The sequence below is a fragment of the Myxocyprinus asiaticus genome, chromosome 3, assembly GCF_019703515.2.
Source record: "Myxocyprinus asiaticus isolate MX2 ecotype Aquarium Trade chromosome 3, UBuf_Myxa_2, whole genome shotgun sequence".
In the NCBI taxonomy this organism is placed as follows: Eukaryota; Metazoa; Chordata; class Actinopteri; order Cypriniformes; family Catostomidae; genus Myxocyprinus; species Myxocyprinus asiaticus.
Genome location: NC_059346.1, coordinates 24634152 through 24655823, shown reverse-complemented (window position 1 = coordinate 24655823; position 21672 = coordinate 24634152). Strand labels below are relative to the sequence as shown.

The 21672-nt window shown below is 38.9% G+C and overlaps 1 long non-coding RNA gene across 1 annotated transcript; it reads right to left on the bottom strand.

Annotated features, from left to right (window-relative positions):
- Window positions 1-19974: 19974 nt before the first annotated feature.
- Window positions 19975-21672, bottom strand: LOC127425182 (uncharacterized). Its single transcript, XR_007894575.1, has 3 exons — window positions 21611-21672; window positions 21412-21479; window positions 19975-20849 (listed from the first exon to the last, which is right to left on the bottom strand). It is a non-coding gene; the product is annotated as an uncharacterized LOC127425182 (long non-coding RNA).

Here is a 21672-nt window from a genome sequence, read left to right as displayed (position 1 = left end):
TTTCATTGCTATTTAAAAGTTATCATTGTGACCAGTATATGTGCCTATATATATATATATATATATATATATATATAATATATATATATATATCTATATATATATATATATCTCTATCTTCCCGATACTGGTAGAACGTCATGTTGTCACTGATTAAATGTAGATTAAATGAATTACCTTTTCATAACCACTAGAGGTCACCATTTCTATTTTTATGAAGTAAGGTGTGTTTTGTAATAGGGAACAGCCACCCTTTAGAGGGGAGGAAACCCTTAAAAAAGGAGCATAGATAACATAATGAGGGGAGAGGGTGCTTGACCACAAAATGACATGCCATTCCATAGCTGTTCTAGACAAAAATGGATAGGCTACCTCAGCACAGTGCGGTTGCTTAATTTCACAGGGCACTGGACATAATTTTTATGGATGGGCTCCCACCCATACATTTTTCCACGTAAAAAAAGCATTTAATTGGCCCCCTCGTCACAAGCCCGGGACAACTTTTCTGAGTGTACCCCTCTGACGAAGACCCTGTCTAAGTGTAAACACACACACATTTTGGTTATGTAAACCACATAACCACATTTAAAGAGGCCAAAAGTGAACATAATGCCATGTGATGACATGATTCTAACAGTGTGCTTGATGAAGTGCTGCTTTTGCTTGATCAATACCTCTAGATATAGATTCATTTCTAATAACTGTACTATTAATGGAGTGATGACTGGGCAAATATGTGAGCGAGAATGTGTAGTCCTGCTCCTAGAGATACATCTGCTAAGTTTTCTATCACACATGTATTTTCAGGTTGACTCGAAGACCTTGAATAGCTTGTTCTGGTGTATTTGAGATGTAAACTTTTAAAGTAAACAGTGCTGGAAGGAAGATCTCCAGGAATTAACCCCCCTGCATTTAAGGTTTTTTCATCACTTGTATGATCATTTCAAATATCCCACACAGGCTATGGAACTCACCATTTCCTATTTCTTTGAAACTTTACAGCCCTCGTTAACTTCTTCAAATTTCCCCCTCTCCAACATCCCACACAATGCCCTCTGTAGACATGCGTCATTGGAATGTCTCCGGGGTTGGGCTGGGGGAAGTCAATATGGCGTATGTGTGTGTGTGTGTGTGTGTGTGCGCGCATAGCTATTTTGGGGACAGAATTATCAGATTGCATAATATTATATAGTCCTAATAAAGTGTCCGATGTGGTCTTCTGCTGTTGTAGCCCATCTGTCTCAATGTTCGATGTGTTGTACATTCTGAGATGCTATTCTGCTCATTACAATTGTACAGAGTGCAATACAAAAGTATCTGAGTTACCATAGCCTTTCACTCAGCTCAAACCAGTCTGGCTATTCTCCTTTGACCTCTCTCATCAAGGCGTTTCTGTCTGCAGTAATGCCGCTGAATGGATGTTTTTTGTTTTTGTCACCATTCTGAGTAAACTCTAGAGACCGTTGTGTGTGAAAATCCCAGGAGATCAGCAGTTACAGAATTACTCAAACCAACCACCTGAACACCTATGAATAAGTATAATAAGTAGGTGTTCCTAATAAAGAGCTCAGAGTGTGTGTGTGTGTGTGTGTGTGTGTGTGTGTGTGTGTGTGTGTGTGTGTGTGTGTGTGTGTGTGATATATATATATATATATATATATATATATATATATATACATACATACACAGTTGAAGTCAGAAGTTTACATACACTTAGACTGAAGTCATTAAAACTCATTTTTTAACCACTCCACAGATTTAATATTAGCAAACTATAGTTTTGGCAAGTCTTTTAGGACATCTACTTTGGGCATGACACAAGTAATTTTTCCAACAATTGTTTACAGACAGATTGTTTAACTTTTAATTGACTATATCACAATTCTAGTGCGTCAGAAGTTAATATACACTAAGTTAACTGTGCCTTTAAGCAGCTTGGAAAATTCCAAAAATTATGTCAAGCCTTTAGACAATTAGCCAATTAGCTTCTGATAGGAGGTGTACTGAATTGGAGGTGTACCTATGGATGTATTTTAAGGCCTACCTTCAAACTCAGTGCCTCTTTGCTTGACTTCATGGGAAAATCAAAAGAAATCAGCCAAGACCTCAGAAAAAAAAATGTGGACCTCCACAAGTCTGATTCATCCTTGGGAGCAATTTCCAAACACCTGAAGGTACCACGTTTATCTGTACAAACAATAGTGCGCAAGTATAAACACCATGGGACCACGCTGTCATCATACCGCTCAGGAAGGAGACGCATTCTGTCTCCTAGAGATGAAGACGTAGCTTGGTGCGAAAAGTGCAAATCAATCCCAGAACAACAGCAAAGGACCTTGTGAAGATGCTGGAGGATACAGGTAGACAAGTATCTATATCCACAGTACAACTAGTCCTATATTGACATAACCTGGAAGGCTGCTCAGCAAGGAAGAAGCCACTGCTCTAAAAATGCCATTAAAAAAAGCTAGACTACAGTTTGCAAGTGCACATGGGGACAAAGATCTTACTTTTTGGTCTGATGAAACAAAAAATTAACCGTTTGGCCATAATGACCACCATCTTTATGTTTGGAGGAAAAAGGGTGAGGCTTGCAAGCCAAAGAACACCATCTCAACCGTGAAGCATGGGGGTGGCAGCATCATGATGTGGGGGTGCTTTGCTGCAGGAGGGACTGGTGCACTTCACAAAATAGATGGCATCATGAGGAAGGAAAATTATGAGGATACACTGAAGCAACATCTCAAGACATCAGCCAGAAAGTTAAAGCTCGGTCAAAAATGGGTCTTCCAAATGGACAGTGACCCCAAGTATACCTCCAAAGTTGTGGCAAATTGGCTTAAGGACAACAAAGTCAAGGTATTGGAGTGGCCATCACAAAGCCCTTACCTCAATCCGGTAGAACATTTGTGGGCAGAACTGAAAAAGCGTGTGCGAGCAAGGGGCCTACAAACCTGCCTCAGTTACACCAGTTCTGTCTGGAGGAATGGGCCAAAATTCCAGCAGCTTAATGTGAGAAGCTTGTGGAAGGCTCCCCAAAATGTTTGACCCAAGTTAAATAATATAAAGGCAATGCTACCAAATACTAACAAAGTGTATGTAAACTTCTGACCCACTGGGAATGTGATGAAAGAAATAAAAGCTGAAATAAATCATTCTCTCTACTATTATTCTGACATTTCACATTCTTAAAATAAAGTAATGATCCTAACTGACCTAAGACAGGGAATGTTTTATATGATTAAATGTCAGAAATTGTGAAAAACTGAGTTTAAATGTATTTGGCAAAGGTGTATGTAAACTTCTAACTTCAACTGTGTATATATATATATATATATATATATATATATATATATATATATATATACAAATGAAATCACCAAATCACTTTTATTGTCACACAGCCATACACAAGTGCAATGGTGTGTGAAATTCTTGGGTGCAGTTCCGATCAACACAGCAGTCGTGACAGTGATGAGACATATACCAATTTACAATAACATCAAATTAACACAGCACAATTTAAAGTCTAATTTACACATAATTACACACAACACAATATACAAATAATAACATACACTGTACAGTATACAATACACACAATATAGATACACATTATTCAATAAAAAAAAGTATATATAGTAGTATATATAGAATGTACAGTAGGTTGTATTGTACTGTATTGACATTCAGGCTGTCGGTTGATAGTAAGTTGTTAAGAGAGAATATATTATAATAATAATATAATTTATGACAGTCCAGTGTGAGATACAAGAGTAAGAGCAATAAAGTGCAGTGCTGATGTATTTTGATCGTGGGAGATCAAGAGTTAAAAAGTCTGACTGCTTGGGGGAAGAAGCTATCATGGAGTCGGCTGGTGCGGGTCCTGATGCTACGATACCGCCTGCCTGATGGTAGCAGTGAGAACAGCCCATGGCTCGGGTGGCTGGAGTCTCTGATGATCCTCCGAGCTTTTTTCACACACTGCCTGGTATATATGTCCTGGAGGGAGGGAAGCTCACCTCCGATGATTTGTCTGACAGTTCGCACCACCCTTTGCAGTGCTTTGCGGTTGTGGGCTGTGCTATTGCCGTACCAGGCGGAGATGTAGCCAGTCAGGATGCTCTCTACAGTGCAGGTGTAGAACCGTGTGAGGATGTGGCGGTTCATTCCAAACTTCCTCAGCCATCTCAGGAAGAAGAGGCGCTGATGAGCCTTCTTCACAACAACTTCAGTGTGGATGGACCATGTGAGTTCCTCAGTGATGTGGACACCCAGGAACTTGAAGCTGCTGACTCTCTCCACTGGTGCTCCATTGATGGTGATGGGACTGTGTTCTCTGTCTTTTCTTCTGAAGTCCACCACAAGCTCCTTTGTCTTATTGACGTTGAGGGAGAGGTTGTGCTCCTGACACCAGTGTGTCAGAGTGTGCACCTCCTCTCTGTAGGCTGTTTCATCATTGTCAGTGATCAGACCTACCACCGTCGTGTCATCAGCAAACTTAATGATGGCATTGGAGCTATGTGTTGCCACACAGTCATGTGTGTACAGGGAATACAGTAGTGGGCTGGGACCACAGCCCTGTGGGGCTCCAGTGTTGAGGGTCAGTGATGAGGAGATGTTGCTGCCTATTCTAACCACCTGGCGTCTGCTTGACAGGAAGTCCAGGATCCAGCTGCACAGTGAGCAGTTTAAGCCCAGAGCCCGGAGTTTCTCATCTAGCTTGGAGGGCACTATGGTGTTGAATGCTGAGCTGTAGACTACAAACAGCATTCTCACATAAGTGTTCTTTTTTTCCAGGTGGGAGAGAGCAGTGTGTATTGCAGATGCAATGGCATCATCAGTGGAGCGGTTGTTGTGGTAAGCAAACTGCAATGGGTCTAGAGAGTGAGGCAGCACAGAGCAGATGTAATCTCTGATTAGTCTCTCAAAGCATTTGCTGATGATGGGGGTCAGAGCAACAGGACGCCAGTCATTTAAGCAAGATATTTTTGATTGCTTTGGAACAGGCACAATGGTGGATGTTTTAAAGCATGTGGGGACTACAGACAAAGAGAGGGAAAGGTTGAAAATGTCCGTAAAAACACCAGCCAGCTGGTTCGCGCAAGCTCTGGTGACGCGGCCTGGAATGCCATCTGGGCCCGCGGCTTTGCGGATATTCACCCGTTAGAAGGATCGGGTTACATCCGCTACAGAGACGGAGAGTGAACTAACCTCTGTAGCTTTGGCCGCGAGAGCTCTCTCCGCGAGGGCGGTGTTATTTCCCTCAAAACGAGCATAAAAATTATTTAGCTCATCTGGGAGAGAGGCAGCGGTGTTCATGGTGGAGTTTTTATTCCCTTTAAAGTCCGTGATGATGTTAATTCCCTGCCACATGCTTCTAGATTTGGTGATGTTAAACTGTCCTTCAATCTTGTTCCTGTACTGGCATTTTGCTGTTCTGATTTTTGGAGGGCATAACTGGCTTGTTTATGCTCCTCTGCGTTCCCGGAATTGAAAGCGGAGGTCCACACATTAAGTGCCGTGCGAACATCGCTATTTATCCATGGCTTCTGGTTCGGATAGATCCGTGTTGTTCTGGTCGGAACGACGTCCTCCACGCACTTCTGATGAAACACATTACGCTATCAGCGTAAAGCTCGATGTCGTCATCAGAGGCGGACCGGAACATCTCCCAGTCCGTGTACCGTATATATATACATATACACCGATCAGCCACAAAAATTAAAAATTAAAACCACCTGCCAAATATTGTGTAGGTCCCCATTGTGCCGCCAAAAAAGCACCAACCCGCATCTCAGAATAGCATTCTGAGATGATATTCTTCTCACCACAATTGTACAGAGAGGTTATCTGAGTTACCATAGACTTTGTCAGTTCGAACCAGTCTGGCCATTCTCTGTTGACCTCTCTCATCAACAAAGTGTTTCCATCCACAGAACTGCCCCTCACTGGATGTTTTTTGTTTTTGGCACCATTCAGAGTAAATTCTAGAGACTATTGTGTATGAAAATCCCAGGAGATCAGCAGTTACAGAAATACTCAAACCAGCCCGTCTGGCATCAACAATCATCCATGTGATTATCTAATCAGCCAATCGTGTGGCAGCGGTGCAGTGCATAAAAGCATGCAGATACGGGTCAGGAGCTTCAGTTAATGCTCACATCAACCATCAGAATGGGGGAAAAATTTTGATCTCAATGATTTGGACCGTGGCATGATTGTTGGTGCCAGATGGGCTGGTTTGAGTATTTCTGTAACTGCTGATCTCCTGGGATTTTCACGCACAACATTCTCTAGAATTTACTCCGAATGGTGCCAAAAACAAAAAACATCCAGTGAGGGCAGTTCTGTGGATGGAAACACTTTGTTGATGAGAGAGGTCAGCAGAGAATGGCCAGACAGGTTTGAACTGACAAAGGCTACAGTAACTCAGATAACCACTCTGTACAATTGTGGTGAGAAGAATAGCATCGCAGAATGCTATTCTGAGATGCGAGTTGGCACTCTTTTGATGGCACGAGGGGGACCTACACAATATTAGGCAGGTTTTAATGTTGTGGCTAATCAGTGTATATATACAGTACTGTGCAAAAGTTTTAGGCAAAATGTTGCATAGTGAGTATTTCTTCAAAAATAATGCAATAAATTGTTTTTATTGATCAATTAATGTCATACAAAGTCCAGTAAACATAAAAAAGCTAAATCAATATTTGGTTTGACCAGCTTTGCATTCAAAATAGCACCAATTCTCCTATGTACACCTGGACCCTTACATAGGATGTTCCAAGCTTCTTGGACAATATGCCACAGTTCTTCTATCTATTTAGGCGAATCAATTATTTCTGTTTCTTCATGTAATCCCAGACTGACTTGAAGTTCGGTGATGGGCACTGTGGGGGCCATGCCATCTATTGCAGGGCTCCCTGTTCTCCTATTTTATTCTAATCTATTTTCAAAAGGAATGTTTCTCTAATATTTATATTTCCCATTGACACACTAAAACTGAAGATATAAATAACCATCTTAAGACAAATGTTTTTGTGAAACATATTATGTGCCTAAGACTTTTGCACAGTACTGTACATATATATATATATATATATATATATATATATATATATATATATATATATATATATGTTTTTTTGTTTGTTTTTTTGAAACACTTATTCTTTATTGTAATTTTTTTCTTCTTCACATTTTAGAATAATAATAAAGTCATCAAAACTATGGAATAACATAAATGGAACTATGGGAATTATGTTGTGACTAAACAAAATCCAAAATAAATCAAAACTGTGTTATATTTTAGCATCTTCAAAGTTGTCACCCTTTGCCTAGAATTTGCAGACATGTACTCTTGACATTTTCTCAACCAACTTCTTGAGGTATCACCCTGGGATGCTTTTTAAACAGTATTGAAGGAGTTCCCATCTATGTTGGGCACTTATTGGCTGCTTTTCTTTATTATTTGGTCCAAGTCATCAATATCAAAAACTTTTTTTAAAATAAGATTTAATAATGAAATAAATTAATATGGTGGCACAATTATATTTTTGTCTACAAAACTAATTTCAAACATTTAAGCATACGCCTTCAGATCAAAAGATTTTTAAGATCATGAGAAACATTTCAGTCAAGTGTTTCAAAAGTTTTGACCAGTAGTGTGTATGCTTGTGTGTGTGAAATTAGTTTTGTAGACAAAAATATAATTGTGCCACCATATTAATTTATTTCATTATTAAATCTTATTTTAAAAAAAGTTTTTGATATTGATGACTTGGACCAAATAATAAAGAAAAGCAGCCAATAAGTGCCCAACATAGATGGGAACTCCTTCAATACTGTTTAAAAAGCATCCCAGGGTGATACCCTGGGATGCTTTTAATTAATATGGTGGCACAATTATATTTTTGTCTACAAAACTAATTTCAAACATTTAAGCATACGCCTTCAGATCAAAAGATTTTTAAGATCATGAGAAACATTTCAGTCAAGTGTTTCAAAAGTTTTGACCAGTAGTGTGTGTGTGTGTGTGTGTGTGTGTGTGTGTGTGTGTATATATATATATATATATATATATATATATACTTTTGAGCACAACTGTGTGTGTATATATATATATATATATATATATATATATATATATATATATATATATATATATATATATATATATACACACACACAGTTGTGCTCAAAAGTTTGCATACCCTGGCAGAAACTGTGAAATTTTGGCATTGATTTTGAAAATATAAAATCAAATCAAATCACTTTATTGATTTTATCACTTTAAATATGACTGATCATGCAAAAAAAACAACTGTCTTTTATTTAAGGATAGTGATCATATGAAGCCATTTATTATCACATAGTTGTTTGGCTCCTTTTTAAATCATAATGATAACAGAAATCACCCAAATGGCCCTGATCAAAAGTTTACATACCCTTGAATGTTTGGCCTTGTTACAGACACACAAGATGACACACGCAGGTTTAAATGGCAATTAAAGGTTAATTTCCCACACCTGTGGCTTTTTAAATTGCAATTAGTGTCTGTGTATAAATAGTCAATGAGTTTACTAGCTCTCACATGGATGCACTGAGCAGACTAGATACTGAGCCATGGGGAGCAGAATAGAACTGTCAAAAGACCTGCGTAACAAGGTAATGGAACTTTATAAAGATATCCAAAGCCTTGAAAATGCCAGTCAGTACTGTTCAATCACTTATTAAGAAGTGGAAAATTCAGGGATCTCTTGATAGCAAGCCAAGGTCAGGTAGACCAAGAAAGATTTCAGCCACAGCTGCCAGAAGAATTGTTCGGGATACAAAGAAAAACCCACAGGTAACCTCAGGAGAAATACAGGCTGCTCTGGAAAAAGACAGTGTGGTTGTTTCAAGGAGCACAATATGACAATACTTGAACAAAAATGAGCTGCATGGCCGAGTTGCCAGAAAGAAGCCTTTACTGCGCCAATGCCACAAAAAAGCCCGGTTACAATATGCCTGACAACACCTTGACACGCCTCACAGCTTCTGGCACATTGTAATTTGGAGTGACGAGACCAAAATAGAGCTTTATGGTCACAACCATAAGCGCTATGTTTGGAGAGGGGTCAACAAGGCCTATAGTGAAAAGAATACCATCCCCACTGTGAAGCATGGTGGTGGCTCACTGACGTTTTTTGGGGGGGGGGGGGGGGGTGAGCTCTAAAGGCACAGGGAATCTTGTGAAAATTGATGGCAAGATGAATGCAGCATGTTATCAGAAAATACTGGCAGACAATTTGCATTCTTCTGCACGAAAGCTGCGATGGGACGTACTTGGACTTTCCAGCATGACAATGACCCTAAGCACAAGGCCAAGTTGACCCTCCAGTGATTACAGCAGAAAAAGGTGAAGGTTTTGGAGTGGCCATCACAGTCTCCTGACCTTAATATCATCGAGCCACTCTGGGGAGATCTCAAACGTGCGGTTCATGCAAGAAGACCAAAGACTTTGCATGACCTGGAGGCATTTTGCCAAGATGAATGGGCAGCTATACCACCTGCAAGAATTTGGGGCCTCATAGACAAGTATTACAAAAGACTGCACGCTGTCATTGATGCTAAAGGGGGAAATACACAGAATTAAGAACTAAGGGTATGCAGACTTTTGAACAGGGGTCATTTCATTTTTTTCTTTGTTGCCATGATTTGTTTTATGATTGTGCCATTCTGTTATAACCTACAGTTGAATATGAATCCCATAAGAAATAAAAGAAATGTGTTTTGCCTGCTCACTCATGTTTTCTTTAAAAATCGTACATATATTACCAGTTCTCCAAGGGTATGAAAACTTTTGCGCACAACTGTATATATATACACACACAGTACTGTGCAGAAGTTTTAGGCACTTGTGAAACATGTTGCATAGTGAAGATTTCTTAAAAAATAATGCCATAAATAGTTTTCATAAACAATTCTCCTAGGTACACCTGGACACAAGTTTTTTTTTTTTTGTTCTTTTTTTTGGTTGTTGGCAGATAGGATGTTCCAAGCTTCTTGGAGAATTCACCACAGTTCTTCTATCTGTTTAGGCTGTCTCAAATGCTTCTGTCTCTTCATGTAATCCCAGACTGACTCGATGTTCAGTGCGGGGGCTTTGTGGGGGCCATGACATCTGTTGCAGGGCTCCCTGTTCTTCTATTCTATTCTATTTGCAAAAGGAATGTTTGGGAGCCTTAAATGTATATAAATGAAGATATAAATAACAATCTGAAGACAAATGTTTTTGTGTAACATCTTATATTATAAGACATTTGCACAGTACTGAATATACAGTATATTTATATATATTTTAAATATATACAGTATATTAATGTGATGCAGTCTGATTAGTATATATATATATATATATATATATATATATATATATATATATATATATATATATATATATATATATACAGTATATTTTATTTGTAATAAACGAAATTGTTACCAAAGTTAGCTTAATATAACAAAACCTCACTTGGGGGACATTTGGGGATGTCCTTAATTGGAAACGTGACTTATATTTCAGGTTTAAATTCATAAATAATTCAAATAATGTTTTTCTTTTTAAATCTAAATATTCACAAAGTTGTCTTATAGGTGAAGTGTTAGGGTGTGGGTTATAGTTTGTATAAAGTACTATAGACTCTATAGTAGTTTTAATTAGCTTTAGAAAAATAATAGAAGCCTATGGTGTGTGTGTGTGTGTGTGAGAGAGAGAGAGAGAGTTGGTTTTTGTGGTTTACGAGGAAATTTTTAGGTTACACACTAATAATTACGAGGGTATTATGCTATAAATGTGGTTTATGAGGACACCCCTAGTGTCCCTGTGATTCAAACAGCTTAACAAACATACGTTTTTTTTATTTTTTATGTAAAAATGCCAAACGTTTTCTGTGATTGTTAGGTTTAGGGGTAGGGTTAGGGGATAGAATATATAGTTTGTACAGTATAAAAATCATTATGTCTATGGAGAGTACACGTAATGATAGGAGTACCAACATGTGTGTGTGTGTGTTACATTTGGACACTACAGAACATGAAAAAAATACATTATTACAACAGCCAAGCGTGTGTGAAAGAAGTGGAGGATTTCTCCACTATAGGAAAAATAATCTCACAGTTTTTATTTGCCCCTACAGTGACTATTTTTACCTTGATGTATTGCTTTCTTGTTTTCTCCTCCATGTGTTCTCATAAGACAATTAACAGAGGGCAATTGAATGTATTTAGAGGAGAGTTTTAGCACTGTCCTGACTTCTAGTAATAATGTAATTTAATTTAATTTCACTGTTTTGCTTATCTGGCTTGGCTAGGGTTCAAATATGCTGTAGGAATTAGATTTCTTTATAAGAGGAGAGAGACAAAAAGAGTATCTGACTTGCTGCCTTGTGCTGATATAACAAATCTAATTTTACAAAGCACCATTTCGGTAATCTCTGCATCAGGAGATAAGTGGACCCTATTTTACTCACTGTGCCTCTGTTCTGTGTGAATGCCTCCTACCTCTGCCTATCTGTCACCTGATTTGGGCTCTGGGTGGTTGTCTTGTTCCATAGGCTGAACAAGTGAGGAGCACTTCAGCTGTGAGAATAAAGACTGCCTTGTGGCAGCAGAATGAAAAAGGAGGGAGCCTGTGAGAGACTTTGAGGGCTGAACTGGAGAAAGAGAAAGAGAGGCAAAGGGGTTGAGAAAGAGAGAGAGAGAGAGAGAGAGAGAGAGAGAGCATGTAGGTGAGGGAACGGAGTAGGACAGAGAGAGCAAAAGAAGATATTTTTCTCATTCTCTCTCATCTCTAATTCTGAAATATATGTCCATCCTGCTCTGGTGCCCTACAGAGGTTCAGATGAATGGTGAATATGTCTTAAAGTGAGTTAGAACTACACCTGCTTCCAGCTCTCTGGATTACACATGGGATAGACTGAGCTACACTTAGGAGCTGTACCTACCTAAACTCATAGGTAAGGCTTGTGTCATAAAGTTTTCTTGGATGCCTTGACAAAGAAAAGGAGATCTAGAGATGGATTTTTGGGCCTTGGACAATCAGATCAATTTGACTTTTTAAACTACAAATTGTAGCATACATCTGTTTGTGTCTCTGGCAGCACCAAAACTTTGCAAAGGTTTTGCAATCTTCATCAGAATCAGCATATGAATCATTAAAAGAGGAACTGAAAGGGAGAGAGGATTTCTAAATAAAACTGAAAAATTCCTATTCATTTCATCATCCATAACTATAGTAACAGACTCCACTGTGTACGACATATTACTGAAATACACTACAGGGAAACTGTCTGTAAAAAGTAATTTTGCAAACTGAACAAAAATAGGTTCTTGTTCATTTCTTGTCGGATACTGTTACTGGAGTCAGTTATGAATGACCTCATACATGATGACATTTGTTATTTTTTTATTTTTTATTTTTTTATTTTAGTTACTGTGTGTTTGAGTAATGGAGAACTCTAGTCTTGTTATGTTGAATATCAGTGAGATAGAAAACTGCCCACATTGGACCAGCCTGGGAATCATGGCCCTGATCTCAAGCATGGACAATTAGACTATTGTCCCAATGGAGACAGTACTGTGCAGTTCTGTGTATGTGTGCAGGAGGGCCGTGCTGGCTCTGTTGGTCTACTGACACATTTTTGCACCAGCAATGCAATTACAGACTTTCACTGAGAGAAGTAACAGGTGGTTTAATAAATTCCTCATCCGTCAGTCAAATACTCCACCTGTCTAATTACATGATCATTAAGTGAACATGCATTCAATACCTCTTTTAAAACCACTTACAGGTGAATGCAGTTAAAGCCAGGGGGTATTTTGTTCTATGGGAACATACATATCACATATGAATGTGAGTATAAATATGGATAAGAGAAAGTATGTGTGTGTGTGTGTGGTGAGATTACAGTCCAAGCATAGCAGAGCTGTCTGAATAGATGCTTTCATTTAAGAGTGAAAGATTAGGCCACATAAACACAGTGGTAATGCAAATGTGTAGCAGCTTTGCCCTTATTTAAATAATTGTTTTCTGGAATATAATGGCATGGCTAGTCCTGCTGAAAAGACCAGCAATGCTGGTCACCAGCATATGTTGTGTTTTGGATTCTAGTTCTCAGCATGGGATGCTTGTGTCATGACAAGGCTTTTAAACTAACTTTGTCAGCAAGAATCCCTTGGTCTCTTGGCAGCAGTGGTGCAGTATACTGTGAATTTATGAAGGACCCGCCGCCCCTCCCAATTTAAAAAAGAATAAAATTAAACATGCACCCAGTCTCTAAAATTCATATATTTACATTTATAAGTAAAATGTACAGTACATAAATAAAATGTGTAAGAAATATATATATTTTTTTTCATTAAAAAAAGAATATTGGCTGTTGTAATTATAGTCCCACATGAACATGAAAATGTATATCAGGGTAAGTTTCTTGCTGGCATGGTGTACAGTTAACTCCTAAGAACCATGGTATGGTAACTTGATGTTAAATATGTATTTAAATTAATAGGTGTCATTAATATTTCTTTCATTAGGCTACTATGAAAATTGTTAATACTTTATAATTATTCTAATTAATAAACTAATACATACTTAAGAGGCAATAAACTGTTAAGCACTGTATAGCTAATATTGGTGTAATAATGTTCACGTTAACATGATATTTTGTATTACCATATATAGTCTACATAAGAATTAGTGGTTATTTGTTTTATTTGTGTACTATTATGTGCTTTTCTGTGTAGATTGAAATTGTTTTGCTTCTTAGAAATATAAATTAAAATGATTTGATATCACGAGAAAAAGGCACCCCTGACAGCAGTAAAAGGCAAAAAACAAAAAAAAAACAAAAAAAAAAACATTAAAAAAAAAAACATTTTATATAATTAAGGTACACAGTTGTCCAGCATCTGGGAAGAGCATCAAAACTAGCACTTGTGCAAAAACATGCAGTATTTTCAATTTCAAGTTTAATTGCATAAGTTAAATTTAAATGTATATATATTTACGTTTAGCAGGGAAATACATTTATAGCGCAAATTATGTTTACTCCAGAGTTGTGCATTAGCATTAGATGCTGGAAATGTCCCACCCCTTACTGAAACAGAAAATATGATTGGTTAGCAAATATCCAATCACGTCTGAAATGAACGTTCTGATTGGTGGATCAGCTTAGTCGGACTCTCTGTCTTACCAGTGCCATCAGTTGCGCTCCCACCTCCTGCAGCTCCATGTGCCTTTAGAGAGAAAGAATCTCTTTACACTTTTTCAAATAAAACAAAAAACACAATTCACTCACTGGTGCTACGGCATCTCATTAGTAGATTAAAAGTTCCAAGTCAGGGGGCCTGGGTAGCTCAGCGATTAAAGACGCCGACTACCACCCCTGGAGTCGTGAGTTCAAATCCAGGGCGTGCTGAGTGACTCCAGCCAGATCTCCTAAGCAACCAAATTTGCCCGGTTGCTAGGGAGGGTAGAGTCACACGGGGTAACCTCCACGTGGTCGCTATAATGTGGTTCGCTCTCAGTGGGGCGCGTGGTGAGTTGTGCGTGGATGCCGCGGAGAATAGCGTGAAGCCTTCGCGGAACGCAGTCAACAAGCCACATGATAAGATGCACGGATTGACGGTCTCAGATGCGGAGGCAACTGAGATTCGTCCTCTGCCACCCGGATTGAGGCGAGTCACTATGCCACCACGAGGACTTAGAGCGCATTGGGAATTGGGCATTCCAAATTGGGGAGAAAAAGGAGAGAGAGAGAGAAAAAAAAAGAAAAGTTCCAAGTCAAAGGCCTACTCGTTGTTCTGGCGGCCATACATATCATCACTTATTTTAGGTGGGCATACGCAAAATCCTAAGAAAGTTAGGTGGGCATACGGTGTATGCCTGTGTAAGCCCTAGACTACACTACTGCTTGGCAGGTAAACAACATGGCTGGTCCATCAGCTAGATCAACAAATGAGTAACAAACACACGGTTGGACTAGCATGTCTGAAAAGACTTTGCAGTCTTTTTAGCGAAGGGGACAAAGAAAGCCACAGAGAGATGGCAAATTAGACAGTTAAAATTACTAATTTAAATTGATTGTTCACCCAAAATATGTTATTCTCTCATCATTTACTCACCCTCATGCCGTCCCAGATGTGTATGATTACTTTCTTCTGCAGAACACAAACAAAGATTTTCTGAAGAATGTCTCAGCTCTGTTGGTCCTCACAATGCAAGCGAATGCTGACCAGAAATCTGAAAGTCCAAAAAGTAGATAAAAGCAGAATAAAAGTAATCCATAAGACTCCAGTGGTTAAATCAATGTCTTTGGAAGTGATATGATAGATGTGGGTGAGAAACAGATCAATATTTAAGCCCTTTTTCCTATAAAGCTCCAATTTCACTTTCAGATGTGGAACTGTGCCGTTCTGTACCAATCCGGGCTTGTTGGCAGGGTTGCGATTTCTTTTTCCACTATGGTGCTGCAAAATCAGGATTTGAACAGAAAAACTGAGCAAGTGACCAATTGTGAGTCGCCACATACTAAAGGTGTTCCACTACACCCCTGTTGTGACACATAGACGGAAAAGAACACTTCCATTCTGGACTATTCAAAATGTGAACTCATATTTATTGCAAGTGGCTGTACTGTCATTACCCCTGTTGAAAGTATTAATTTCAATTCTGGTCTAGGCTGGTTTATGCTGGTTTGGTGCTGGTCTAGCTGGTGGACCAGTTTGCCCAATTTAGCAAAACTTAGCTAGTCTTTCTGATGAAGCTGTTTAAACTAGGTAAGAAGCTGGATGGGGACACCACCAGCACACCAACATAGCTTGCTGGGGGACTAGCATCCAAAACACAGCATAAGTTTGCGACCAGCTTTGCTGGTCTTTCCAGCAGGGACCACAGCAGGATACTAGTGCAGGGCTGACTTTTGATATTTTCTGCACCAAATTTTTAATTCAATTGCTGCTAAAGTTTAACCCAAAAATCCAGACTCCTTTTCCTGGACTGACCTTCCTGGAGTGTCTTTTTGATCATCACACACATCTTCTTCACATCTCCTTTGCTTTGATGATTCATAATGTGAGTGTGTACTGAAAGATGAGGACTTAATTTCAGACTTGATGACAGAAATGACTCTGAGAAGATCACTCAGTTCCAACATATTGGTCTGTGTGTTTGAGAAAGAGTGAGATATTTGACAGAAAGAGGCAGGCTTAGATGGGAAATTCTTACATGCCTGTGGATATTTTAAGTTAAACAGTTAATGTTATCAGAACAAAAAACAAATAATCCGAGAACATTGTGCTCTCTTTAGATAAAGTCTTAAGAACATTTTCTCATTCCGCTGTGCCAATGAGACGAATTCAGACTTTCTTCTCTCTCACTATCTCTCTCACACAACAAACAACATCTGATATAAACAGTGTGCTGCTGTCAGGCATTTATGCCACGCAAGCACTGTGACTATTCTCTGTGGTGAGATCTGGGGTCAATCTTTCTGACGCCTTGTTACTTTGCTCTGATACTTAAATAAGTGACTTGACCACTGCCAATTGCTGAAAGAGATTAAAGCCTTATGCCTTCTGCTGTCAAGGAAACTATGAGTAAAACCCAAATGTTTATCTTTGATATCACACTTATTATTTTAAGATAGCAGTCCAGTATGGAAATATGGCATGTTTTCCAGGATGCTTGCCATCTGTTGACCATAGCAGTCCCACATGTGAAGCTAAAGCATTTTTGTAGGTTGCTCTGGTAAAGAGTGTCCACTAATTGCCTTTAATTCACATGACTCTGCCAAAAAGACCAGACATTTTGGTCACCATCATATGTTGTGTTTTGGATGCTGGTATACTGGTGTCACTATGAGGCATCTTAACCACTTAGTTTAACCAGCAAGCCTCTGCTGTCCCAAATGCTGTGTCCCAAATTATGCACTATAGGGGAGAGCGGGGTAAGATGAGATAAGATGAGCATATTTTTATGTATGTTGTCTCCTATACAAGGAAAAATTAGACAGAGTTCAAATAAATAGTGATACCTTTATTTCAAGGTGTCTGCTTTCATTTGATATTATAAAAGTGAGTCTGTGAAAGAAAGCCACAAACATATGGCCTTTAAAAAAAAAAATGTTATCCATTGGGTCAACTTACCCCAGGTTAGGAGCAAGTTGCTCCTGGTCAGTGGGTAAGATGAGCCATCTGGGTGTAAGTTGACCAATTAAATTTTTCCAGTGATACACTGAATAAAATTCCACAAATAATTTTTTATCTATAATTTCTAATCAATAATCTATTTATTTATTAATTATAATCTCCTACTTTACTCTTGTTTCCTTAAACCGTGAGGGTTGTTACTGCATGTAAATGATGGAACGATTTGTATCAATCACTTAGCATTGACTACAGTGAATACCTAAAGTCTTAAGGCCTGTTCACACCAAATCCGTGATGATTTTACGGATGAACCTCTGATGGAAGGTCTACTCACACAGAGTTCGTAAAACATTAAATGAAAACCTATTTCACCCCAGTACAGTAGACGGCGCTGTTGCGAAGCTCATGCCAGTCTCCTGTCTCGTTTCAAAGGCTGCGTCCTCCGGAGGTCGCATTTGTCAGCCACATATGTCTCGTTTTAGAAAAGCGAGAAGGACACTCCGAATGCAGCCTTTGAATGCGACCTTCTTACACGGGAATTTGGAGGATGTATGAGGTGTATCCTTTGTGGGCACTCACAACCCACATTTCTTTGCTTAAACAGAAATGAACATCATTTGTCTAAAATAAATGACGCCAATTTGTCCGAAAATATAATGTTCAAATGCAAGTAATGTTAATTCCCAAGTTTAAGTACCTCAGTAGACGGGTGCAGAGTATATAATATGTATAATTAGTAATATATAATTAAAATAAAGTATTATAGACTAAAAGTACACCTGTAAAATAAATTTTCTTTTCTCTCTACATCATTATAACTCTCCTAAAATTTACCTCATACATTCCCTTCCAAAGGGACTTTGTTCCCTTCTCACTCAAAGTGCTCGCGCTTGTTAAAGAGTGGCGTGCTGTCATAGCAACCATGATCAGTTATGTTTCCGTTTGTCCTACTAAGGCCTTCTTGTTTAAACGAGGCTTGTTTAAAGGAGGACGCTTGGTATACCGCTGCCTTCAAAGGACACGTCCTAGCTAGCATGCAGCCTTTCGAAACGAGACACAGCAATGGACTACTTGCACTGAGCCTCATGACGTACTTCTGCTTTGAAATAGTGCGGCCCGCTAGTTTCCGGTTAAATGTGTTTACATGCGCCGTAGTTACCTAGTTCCCAAAACGGCACTTAAAATGAGCATTCGAAAGAGGATTTTGAAGTACGGATCTTTTCAGAGATAGGAGAAGAAATATTCTGAACATTACTGTGTACAGCTTCTTCAAAATTCTGTGGAACAACAGTTTTCAGCGCTTTAATTCAGCCCGAGCCGATCTGAGAAAGCAATGGCTGGTATACTCCAATCCAAGCGCATTTCACCGTTTCTCTTCACACAGAGGTCTGTAGCAGACATTTTACCACAGATCAGCTCGAAACGCAAATGACAAAAGGTGGAAGGAGACAAATGGCCCTTTCCCACTGGCAATACTAAAGCCCGTTTTAGGTACTTTCCTCCGGGACTAGTACTTTTCTGCGCTTTCGCACCTAAGGCACTATAATTCCTCGGAGCCGCTTTGGGGAGATTTTTAGCTCCTACTCTGGAGTAGGTACTTTGGGGGCGTATAGGGTCCGTTGGAGACTGTGGGAGGTGCTGCAGCCTGTGATTGGTCAAAAACAACTAGCTGCTATCGTGCTACTCAGAGGATTGCACTAATTTTACAATTCCCTTAACAGAAATAAAATAAAACAAACAAAGTATACTAAGAGGATCACCCATTTCACATGTTTGTGTGTGTAAATTAATCGGGAGACACACTTTGAGTTTTCATCGCATCTGTACTGTTTGTATTGTGTGACTATACAGAAAATAAAGTGATTTCTGGATTACCACATAAATGTTTTCCTGGGATAAATAGGTAATTGATCTCTATTGTACAGTAAACCATCATGAAATCTAGTTTACATGAGGGAAGTATTGCATGCCTATTACTTTGTGGTGGTAACTTGCATCAAGACGTATTTTTTAAGTCAATTAGTAAGTTTTTCAGTACAGTAATTTATGTTGAGTCATAAAAGCCATTATTGTGAAAGACTGTGTTGATAAATAGGTTTATAGTGCTTTCAACATGTTGTCCACTAAATTCAGTGTGTGCTGCAGTCTGACTGCTCGTCTCATCTCTCCAGCTGCAGCACGTACAGCTCTTGCACCCAGATTAAACCGTAACATGAAGACAAAGACTGCGTCCGAAAATGAGAAAATGCTTCCTTCGTGGGCTGAGGTAGGATGAAATAAGGTGCTTTTTAAACTGTTCAGAGACCAGTTTCCTTTGGAGTTCCATTTATCCAAAAACGCTGTCGTTTAAACCATTAACTGATTAAGCAGCTGCCTACATTTTCGAATGCAGCCAAAGCTCATATAAAACAGCCCTAACAAAAGTGTAACTCTGCCCCCAGTGTCCTCCATCGGTTTTGTCAATTTCGTTGTTGTTGTTTATATTGAATCGCACCACTTCAGAAGAAAAAATGGTCAATACTATATTACGTCACAACGGTGGTAACATTTGGCAGTGCGAATGCAATGGGGGAAAAGTCTCCTCGGGAGTTCCGTTCCTCGTACGAGTTCTCATCTAGAAAGTTACTTAAGGGAAAAGTATAGGACTGTAGATGGGAAATGGTCTAAAGGGTGTCAGCACCAGCGGCGCTCTTTGAATGAAACAACTGCGTGCTTCAGTCACTGCTATGTTCCATGTGTAAGGGAGGAGAAAGACACAATGAATGCATGCATCACCCTGTTTTTATTAAATATATGTTTTAATATTTATTTTGTGTCACTGTTTCACTGATAAGTACTATATAACACAATTTTTGTTCCTGGGTAGTAAGTGTTATTTCCTAATTGCTTATGCCTCAGAAGCATAGAAAATGGCTATTATTCCCCACAAACTTTGCTTTTGTGACCAGGACAGTGATATTTTGAAATGTACTTATTTCCAATTAGAATTTGTGTCTTTTCGTTCACATAAAGTCAGAAAAAAACAACATATGAATCCAAATTAACATGTATTTATAGTTAAGTAATACAAAAATGACTACAAAAGATTTAGAAGTGAGTAGTTTTTCGAGATTTACGATTATACTGTAAATCACTTTCACGAATCAGCCCCCAAATATAGTCTCCCATCATGTTCTCGTTATACTGTCCTTGGTAGTGGCGTTCAAAGTCCAGTATATCCTGATGAAAGCACACCTTGCTCCTCCGAGTACGCTCCGATGTTCTCCTTGAATTTATCAAGATGAGCATCAAGGATATGGACTTTGAGGAACATCCTACAGCCCATTGTGCCGTAGTTCTTCACCAGAATCTCAACCATCTCCACATAGTTTTCGGCCTTGTGATTGCCCAGGAAGCCCCGAACTACTGCGACAAAGCTGTTCCAAGCCACTTTCTCCTTACTAGTGAGCTTCTTGGGGAATTAACTGCACTCCAGGATCTTCTTTATCTGTGGTCCGATGAAGACACTGGCTTTGACCTTTGCCTTTGACTGCCGACTCCTTATCTAGAGCTCTGACAAAGGCCCAATTTGATGTGAAGTGGTGGCATCAGCACCTTCTGGGGGTCCACCTGTGGCTCCCACTTGACGTTGTTCCTCCCTGGTCCACTGTGGTCCACTGTGGCCAGTCCCAAAAAAAACATTTTAAAAATAAAAACTTTTACAATTTTAAAAATTAACAAATTTTATAACATAAAATTCCGAGCAACAATTGTCAGTAACAATTTTTGCAGTGCTCGCAGGTGAAATGAGGTGGCCAGGGTTTGTCTTGATCCCAGACAGGCATGCCGAAATATGCCTTGTAGGCCTCACACATCTTAGCAGATGCTTAAACGGAGTACTTTTTCCCTCCTGTCTTGATAAATTGGCCGCAGACATAGCAAAATATTTGTATAGGCTTGCAGCCTCTTGATGCCTTCTCAGAAAAATGCAGATATGTATCCACTTAGGCAGCTGGAACTAAACTGAACTGGTGGGCTTAAGGCCCCTGTATTTATACTACTATTTATATTACTGGAAAGTTCTAGAAAGTTCTAGAAGTTACTCCAAGTTTACTCAGCACTGAATCCATCTGGAATGTTCTGGAAAATAGGTAAATTTCAAAAAATATTTAATCAAAGATTATTTTAATCAACATCTTGTTTCTATAATGAATTATATAACAAACACTCTTGACTCACTTAAACTGCAACATCAGCAGTTTTGCAGCTGTTAAACATCAAATGGAAAACACCATTTTGTTTTGTCTCTGAAAAGGAGGGAAGGACAGGAATATATATTATTTTAGGCAAATTTCATCAAATTATAAAATTGAGATGTCACAATAGCATCAAAAATCTGATTTAATCAACTGACAGAAAAAAACAAAATCTGCCTTACCACTAATAAATCTCTGCACGTAGGCGCGCTGAATGCTGTAACCGGAAACGCCTGAGCCGCAC